The following is an 8,571-nucleotide window of genomic DNA, read 5'->3' as shown; positions in this document are numbered from 1 at the left end:
TCGAGAGGGAGGGGGAGAGGAGGGGGGAGGTTAGGAGGGGGGGAAATTGGGGGGGGAGAGTGGGAGGAGTGGGAGGCTGGGAGGAGGCGGAAAATTTTTTTTTTCTTTCTTAATAAAAAAAAAATATGAGGAAAGGGGCCTAGTCTTATTTCAACTTGATATGCCATATTTTGTTGATATCCTAGGGAGACCTTCTTCTTCTGTTCAGAAACAGAAGAGGAGTGGATTACGTGGGGAGAGGCTGGGAGGAGTGGAGGATGGGTATCTACATATATATGGAAATGTTGTTAATAAATGAGCAATATCATTGTATTCATGGAACTCAATATGTAATCTTCAGATTCCATCAAAGCAATACTACAAAGTCCTATGACAACAGCAAATTGTATGGTAAATTTGAAATATAACAGCACTTCTGCAGAATCTCTCCCTGAATATATGTAATGTCTTATAAAATTTAGCATTATAAAGAGTATCTTGATACAAAAGTAATATTTATACTTTGGTGTGTTTAGTATACTTCAATGATTGTTTTTGAAAAATATCATTATTAGAACAAATAATATAATTCACTTTAATATGGACATAGTCCTAATCTTATTTTCAGGTTATGGAATAGAGAATTACCTGAAAGACTCCAATGCAGGGCTTTTAGTTGGTGAGCTTATGCTTACAAAGATATGTATGCAAAACTGCACAGTCATCTGCTGGGAGGCCTGAGGTTGAAAGCATGACACAGTTATGTTCACCATGGAAAAGTTCTGTTATCCCGCAATGGTGGAAACACAAAATGAATATATACTTTATGTGGCTAATCTATTAAGTGAGTGACTCCTATAAATAAGTGCAAGAGAAGGGTCTCATGCAAGTAGGCAATGGTATCTTCACTAATAGTGTGGTAAATGCTGATTATTATGTAAGCCAAGTAGCCAATTCTTCTGATTCACATAAGGAGTTCATGAAGGTCAGCTTCTTTCTGCCTGTTTATAATTCATCTTCATTTATTGACACCATTCCTTTGAGGCTTTCTTTTTATGATTTTTTTCTTGTCTATTGCATCATTCTTGAAAACTTATCTTGGTATGAAAGTTGAGTCTTTTTTCAAAACCGAGGGTTGATCTCTTCTCTTCCGAAAGATGCTAGTCCATGTGATCAGTGAGAGGGATTGCAGAAAGTTCTACCAAGGAATCAAGGAATTTTATCAGTATGAAGTCTCATACTGTCTTTTAAATGTGTTAATATATTCTGTCATAGTATGCTTAATATCTAGTATGAAGCAAATTATTAAAGTTGAGAACACTTATTACATTGCCAAAACATTCACACATATGTCATTTTGACTTAGAGTTAACTTTTAAATGTTTACAATTATAAGTTTTATTCTTGTATTAGTAGGAAATTTGGCAACTTAATTATGTAACTTAATTTATATTTATGCTCACAACACAAGCATAACAGGGATTCAAACAAATTTCCAGAAGTTATGCATGAAATTCTCTGGGTATTGTGCTCAAACCATTTTTTTCTACTATTTCTCAAAGTTCAGTTTTAGAAGGAAGGTTGTGGCTTGGTATTGGTGAAATGGGTGATGTAGTGGACATAGTTTCATTTTTATGGGTAGCCATGTTATCACTAAGTAGCTGAGCCTCCACTGTTGTCAATCACTGTAGAGGTGGCTTACTAATAGGGTAGGTCTAAAGCTTCTCTTGGCTACTGTTATAAATAAAGGTCAAACTCGGGGAGTTATAGTCAAAGATACAAGCAAGAAATTCTGAAGGCATGAAACAAAGCTGAAAGGACTTGACACTTGAAGGGACTTCAGAATGGCAGGACATCCTGTGTCACTCATTCAGTGGAAGTAAATTACCCTATATGTTCTCTCTCAGGGCTCAGCAACAACAGGTAGATTATGTGAGCTCTCTCCTCTGTGTGTAAGAGAGACTGGGCAGCAGCAATGAGCAAGGCTGAAAGTGCCTAATGGGGTAATTGGTCATATAAAGGGCTTCTTTTACTTGCTGAAGGACACCAGGGTGGGAGTTGGTGTCCAGGATCCCATAAGTACAAATGGCCATGTAAGTTGCCTCTGCCTTTGAGGATGTGGCATTCACTCCTTCCTTCAATGGCCACCAGATAGCATGGGTGGTGTGGGAGTATTGTCTAGCACATTGGCAATAATAAAGGTTAAGCAATGATTGATGCACGACAGCTCTTACCTGCTCCTCTTCACTCTCTATATAAAGCAGACTAGAGTTTTTGGCATTGCAGGACACCAAACTGTCAGTCCAATTTTTTTTTCTGCACACTAATGTAATAACAATTGTGGGAATATGACATCCACTCCTTTGGACAAGAACCACAAGGGTGTGCTGAAGAAAGAGTATTATCTAGAAGCAACAGAAATTTAACAATGAAAGTTAATTTACATTTGCATAGTTTTGTGCATCCACTTATAAAATATAGCTATGAACTCCAGATGCTGATCCTTAGAAAACAAAATGCAGACTCAAACACACTCAAGCACAGCAGCAACCTCTGACCCATGGTTATATGTCCATATAAAGCATATGAATCCAAAACAAATTCTCTCCCCACAACTCTACTCAAAATTGCTGAGCATAACATTTATTCTAGAATACCAAATTCATTACTGACTCATCCTAGACTGTAAGTAGGGAATTTAAGCCAATTACAAAAACTGTTGTATAGTTATTTTATGTAATTATTTCTTCTTATTGAGTAACAAAAGGTATTATCATCCTTTAGTGTTTGTTTAGGAGATTATAGCATTCATATTTCTAGATCATTCTCTTCCTATACATACATCATTATATTTGCCTGGCCTAAGTTAGACACAAAATATAACGTGTACAAGCCTCAGAACTTTAGCAAGTGAAGTTTACTATTCTGACTTGTAATTAGGAAGGGGTGGGTTTGCTCCTTTAGTTTAGTATCTGGAGGGTTAATGTAATTCTTAGTAAATTTAACATCTAAATTAATCATAACAATCCTAATCCCTTAGTTTAAAATTTATGTGCTTTTTGAATTAGAATAATACAGAATACTATTGTAATGGTTATGATATGAATAATGTGGTAAAACTTTGGAAAAAATTATTTCAAAAAATTTTTAAGTTTATACATTTTTACAGTACAACACATATGGTGACAAAGCACTTTCAAAACTAGTTTATTTCTAAGTTAAATATTCTAAAGCATGTTGTTAAATTGTAAAGTCATAATTGATATACTTAAAAGCAAACATTATAATGCTCCTTTTCTTTATAACATTGACAAAATCAGAATCAAAATTCCACATTTAATCCATGTATGTATTTGAAATTAAAAGCATTTTCCTCACTAGGAAGAATCAATGAAAGACATGTCATCATTAAAGACAAAAGCTCCTTTATAATTTCTCAAAAACATGCTTACATGGAAAGACAATTCTGGTCATTATCACCAAGGTGACCAATAAAGCAAACCAGACAATGCCCAGGATCACAGCGATGAGCTTCTCTGGAGGTGATAAAATTTCTGCAGAGGTAGAAAATGGATACAGGTGTTCACAGCATTTACACAGAAGAGAACTCAGAGAATCAAAAGAATAAACATAGCCCCCTGGCCCTCCCCTATGCTGCAATCGGTCTGTAGGCAATATCATTGCATTTCTAGTAAATAAAATGGTCATATATTCTTGCAACACGGAGTCGAAACTGCTCAAATTTTAAACTTAATGGCATGGGTCAGGTTAGAATTTCCTTTTCTTCCAGTAGAGTCTATTCCTTTCTGCTTGCCAGTTACCGCCCCAGAACAGTTACACTGAAGGTCCATTCAATGCCTTACTTTTGCAGTGGCTGTGCCTGTTGTTCTTGAGATGTTTCTGGGAAGCATTATGAAGGCTGAGTTCCATCAGCTGATTTCCTGCGGGGTTACTGAAATGGAGCTGTGAGTGCCCCTAGGTTTCCTTTGCTGCTTCCCTGGGTCCTGAGCCACATTTTCAGTTCTGAGCAGATGACTCATGACTCATGTCTACAGCCCTATGAGGAGCTATGGTCATTCTACTTAAGAAGACATCCTGATGCAGTCACAAAGGAGGAGCCCAGACAACTGTAGTTTTTGTACAAATGAAACATCTAATTTTACCTTGGGCCTTGAGTTCATGTCTTACAGCTTAAAAACATACTACAAATTTGACAAGTTAGTACAAATAGGGAAAATAAAAAACAAACAAATTAGAGATAAAAAGTTTTAAAATTGAGGGTAAATTTATACATTGAATTTAGTTTCCGTATGTCCTCAAACTCACCCAACATATGTCCCCAAAGTCATGAAACATAATATCTTTTTTGAAACAGAATAATTATTTAAATCTTGTCATGTAAAAACAGTAGCATATTTGAGGCAATTGATACCAAATGACATAATGCCTTTGTGAAAGGGTTCAATGCTATAGCAGAATATATTATGAATCAATTTGATATTGTTTGAATTTAATAAGAAATAGAAACATAATGATCTAAATAGTGTCTAAGAACATTGACATATTTAATTGTCTACATTATCTTATTTTGGGTCAATACTTTATATGAGTTTAATAAAATGAACCATGCACTACTAAATTAGCATCTATTTGGAGTAATAAAAAAGTTCTGAGAAGTTGCAAAAATAATTAAAGGTACTGTAAATGTTGGAAAATATTTTGTGTCAAAATAAACACATATAAATTAAACAATATTTAATTAAACACTTCAAAATTATTCTTTTCAAAAGAGATTTATAGTATGTATTTTATTTGATGAAATAATTTGTTATTGATTTAATGGCTAAACTTTAAAGCTCACAAAGAGATAAAGTAAAGGCACTACATAACCAAATATTGTTAATTCATACTAACCAGGAGAACATGTGCTTGTTAAAATCAGCCATTTTATCAGATTACAGATTCAGTTATAGGAAGAGTTGATTTAATAATTTAATCCCTGAGTCCTGGAATCAATGAAATCTAAAATTAATTATGGCTTTGAGACCTATAGCACGTGACTGTTAAACAATTATAAATATTTTATTAATCTAAAATCTAAGTTCAAGTATGTACAAAATAAGCATGTAAGGCAGTTGGTACCCAGCTTGGCATATCAAGCTCTCAATCTGTGCCCTCAAGATACACAGAGCACAAATTGCAACACTAACAAGCAACACTTCGTCATCAGGTCTCCTATAGTTGTAGATTTAATTATATTTAATTGATTGATAAGGAAACACAAACACGAGTAGGTGGCTAACTCTCCACAGACAGAAAGGACAGAACTTTGAGACAATCCTCCAGTGTGTTCCATGAGCTGGATTTCCCTGAGGAGCTAAAAGGCACCCATGCTCCAGTTTGATTCCTGCTTAGAACTGTGGCTCAGTGGCTCTACATGGAGCATTTCAGTGTCCCCTGAACTGAATGGGCTGGTGAGGACAAGGAAGCAGTGAAAAGATCCATGTTCTGTTAGGCTTCCTGTAGTGAGGTGGGTAGGAGCTCACAGGAGTCCTTTGGGGGTTGAGTAACAAAAGTTGAAAGTCAGTGGCAGAACCCAGGACAACTGTGCCAGTGAAGTAAGCAGGCTGCCCCAGGAGGCTCAGGGTGAGTCAGGAGTGGAAAAGTAGATTTCTCACTAATATGTCTCTGAAGGCTGAACAGGAAATTCTCATACCCAAATGATTTTGAAATCAGTTTTTCTCATCACACCCTTACAATGTTGGTCACTTTGTCTTTTTGAAAGGACATAGTGGTCAGCTAAGTGTGTCATGTAGTGTGTCATTTTCCGAGTACCTTACAAGAATTGCTATGCGTTTTCAAAAGGTGAGAGAGGATTAATCACCAAGCTTCTTCTTTCAAGAGATTCTTAGACAAGTTTTCCCTTTTACTGAAGAATAATTTTTATACAATTGATTCTGATTGCAGTTTCTCCTCTCTACCTCTTCCAGTTCCTACATACCTCCCCTCCCATCTGAATCCAAACCTTATTTTTCTCTCATTGAAAACAAAAAGGCATCTAAGGAGTAATGCTAAAATAAATAAGTATAATATATAAAATAAATCATAATAAGAGAAAAGAACTGAACAAGGAAAAAAGAGTCAAAGGAAAAGTCAAAATAAAAGTACAAAAATGCATATAGATGCAGAGACACAGACATTCACACTCAGGAGTCCCTTAAGAATCCAAAATTGTAAGCTACATTTATTTATTTTTTTTATTTATTTTTATTTTTTTTATTTTATTGAGAAAAGGAAAAAAAAAACCAAGTTTCCACCTCCTCCCAGCCTCCCATTTCCCTCCCCCTCCTCCCACCCTTATAAAGAATCTTTGAGTTAAAAGACAAATAAACAAAAGAATATGAAAATCTGACTTAAATTTATGAGACAAAGAACCTTCAAAGATGCCATTGAGTTTGTTTTGTGTTGGCCATCGATAGCTAGGCATGAGGTCCACCCTTAAGAATGATTTTTTTTTTCAGCATGACTCCTTCGTACAAAACTAAATTGTCATTTGCAAGTGACCACTGATTGGAGGTAGCCTATGTATTAGATATGAGGACAGGTGTCGACTTCTCTCTTCAGCTCTAGCACCCCCTCTGTGCAGACACATGCAGGCCCTGTGCATGCTGCCATGTACTCTGTGAGTTCATTTGTGTGCAAGCCATGTTGTGTCTGGAAGGACAGAATCCTTGGTGTCCTCCATCCCCACTGGCTCCAACATTCTTTTTGCCTTCTCTTCCATAGTCCCTGGAGCCATGAAAGGAAAGATTTGATAGAGACATCCCTTTTAGGACTGTAATTCCCAAGGTCTCTCCCACTCTACACATTGTGTGTTTGTGGCTCTCTGTATTTGTTCCCCTCCAATGCAAAGAGAAGATTGTAAACTGGACAGTGGTATGCATGCCTTGAAGCCCAGCACTTGGGAGGCAGAGGCAGGCAGATTTCTGTGAGTTCAAGGCCAGCCTGGTCTTAAATAACTTGTTCCAGGATAGGCACCAATGATACACAGAGACATCTGGTTTCAAAAAATAAAAAAAAAGAGAAAAAACAAACAAAAGAAAGAAAGAGATTCTCTGATAATGGCTGAGCAAGACACTGATCTATGAGTATGACAGAATGTCACTTATGAGTCATTTTATTGGTATTTTCTTTAGCAGAACACTAGTGTTTGATTGCACCCTAGGTCTCTGGCCTATCATGTCCCATGTTCTTAGACATCTAACAGCATTGGGTTATCGATTCCACCTCATGGCGTGAGCTTTAAATCCAATAAGATATTGGTTGGTTACTTGCACAAGCTTTGCACAACTATTGTACCAGCATATCTTGCATGCAAGACACAAGGGTTTGTGTCTCCTTTTCTTTTTTAGTAGAGATCATAATTCCTTCAAGTATCATGAACACTAGTCAGTAGGGATGAAGTCTCTAACATAGGCACCAGCTCAACTTCTCCATGTTTCATGAGTTGTGTATGGGTTGTTTTCAGCAATAAGGTTTCAGTGTTAGTTTGTAGAAAGCCACTAATATCCTAGGCAACAGCTTTGTTTGTTTTTGTGTTTCCATGGAAGGATTCTTATATTTTATTTTAAGTCTCTCTCTGTCTCATGTCTCAGGAGGCTGCCCACACCAAATATTATAGTCATATTGTATCAAATATATCATAAAAAGTCACAAAACATTATAAAACTCAAAATACATTGTCAACTAATATTAAACTTGATGTTTGTGTAATCAATAATTATCCTACATCTAATGATGTTACAAGAAACATAAAAATCATTTCACATTTTTGTTCAAATTCTTGAAGTCACTACATTTTATTTCATTTTCAAAGATAAATTTTTGTTTAAAATACCTTCAATGAAATAAATGATAGGTGAGTAGATATCATTGAATATTATCAATGTTATGCTACGTCAGTAAAATTAAAATATTAAATATGTAGTTATATAACTATTTTATCCTTAACTCTTTTGAGACACAATTGTTTAAATCTTACTATGTAAAAGCAGTAGCAAATTTGAGGCAATTGGTACCAAAGAAAATAGTGATTTCATGCATTTCCTTTGAATATTGTATATGAATAATTGTTTTCCTAAAGTCTTTATCTGTGAAGATTCATTGACTAATTTTTATTGTTTATTTTCCCTGAAAGTGTTGATCACTTTTGTGTAGTCTGAGATCAAGACAAACCTGTGCAAATATTGGAACTTTGTCAATTATTGTGTATTTTGCTGGGGTTTATTGATGAGAAAATGGTCTGTCCTTAGTTAAAAGAGGTACTCTGAAATAATTGATATGCCTACAAATATAAATATTAACGTATTAGTTTGAAATATTTTTTAAAATTTATTTATTTATTAAAGATTTCTGCTTCCTACCTGCCACCGCCTCCCATTTCCCTCCCCGTCCCCCAGTCAAGTCTCCCTCCCTCATTAGCCCGAAGAGCAATCAGGGTTCTCTGCCCTGTGCAAAGTCCAAGGACCACCCACTTCCATCCAGATCTTATAAGGTGAGCATCCAAACTGCCTAGGCTCCCCCAAAGCCAGT

General features: G+C 35.8%; 1 pseudogene; it reads right to left on the bottom strand.

The window, feature by feature from the left end:
- The window catches only part of LOC101984353, a 19,882-nt pseudogene extending 15,570 nt beyond the window's left edge, over window positions 1-4,312 (bottom strand).
- Window positions 4,313-8,571: the final 4,259 nt, after the last annotated feature.

Source organism: Microtus ochrogaster, unplaced genomic scaffold (genome assembly GCF_000317375.1).
Source record: "Microtus ochrogaster isolate Prairie Vole_2 unplaced genomic scaffold, MicOch1.0 UNK46, whole genome shotgun sequence".
NCBI lineage: Eukaryota > Metazoa > Chordata > Mammalia > Rodentia > Cricetidae > Microtus > Microtus ochrogaster.
The sequence above is the reverse complement of the archived record's forward strand: the minus strand, read 5'-3'. Positions and strand labels throughout refer to the sequence as shown.